Below are 766 nucleotides of genomic sequence, written 5' to 3' on the forward strand. Positions count from 1 at the left end.
TGTCTTTGGACTGGGAGGAAACCAGGGCACTCTGAGAAGGCCCACCAAACACAGAGAGAATATGCAAGCTTCATGCACACAGACTCTAAGGTAGGAATCGAACCTGGAGCCTTGAGGTGCGAAGTGACAGTGCTAACGTGTGTGTGTGTGTCTGCATCACGTCCAGAACAGACTGGATCTACCAGAAGAAAGTGGTGACTTCTAGTCACGCGCAGTCACGTGCGATTTCCATACAGATGTTTGGCGCCATCTGCTGGTTCATAAATAACAATTTGTTTATTACACTGTATTTAAATTTACACTGTTGTAAATAATCAAATGCATTAGATATCAAGTATGTGTAAAAACAAAATACTTACAAACACAAATACTGAAAACAATTTGTATTAAGTACATTTATTTAATATCGTTGATAATGTTTTCAACACGCTTATACACGTCGTGTCCTGTGTATAACTCAAGCGCTAAAACAAGGCACAATGACGATCTTACTGATAACACAATGTGTGTGTGTGTGTGTGTGTGAACTGTCCAACAGATGTACTGAAGAGCCACATGAACCGAATCTGAGATTTTCAGTACCGTTTTTTTCCCTTTGCGTTTCCCAATCACACTTACAGAGGGTATATTGGGTGTTGACAAAGGTATTAGGTATAGTACACAAAGTGCACTGGAATAGGGACAAAAGCGCAGTTTGAGATTGGACCGTGAGCACGTTCCTGTGAGACTCCGCCCCGTATTGCGTCACCGCGCTCCGTCTCTCCAC

This window comes from Clarias gariepinus, chromosome 23, assembly GCF_024256425.1.
Source record: "Clarias gariepinus isolate MV-2021 ecotype Netherlands chromosome 23, CGAR_prim_01v2, whole genome shotgun sequence".
NCBI lineage: Eukaryota > Metazoa > Chordata > Actinopteri > Siluriformes > Clariidae > Clarias > Clarias gariepinus.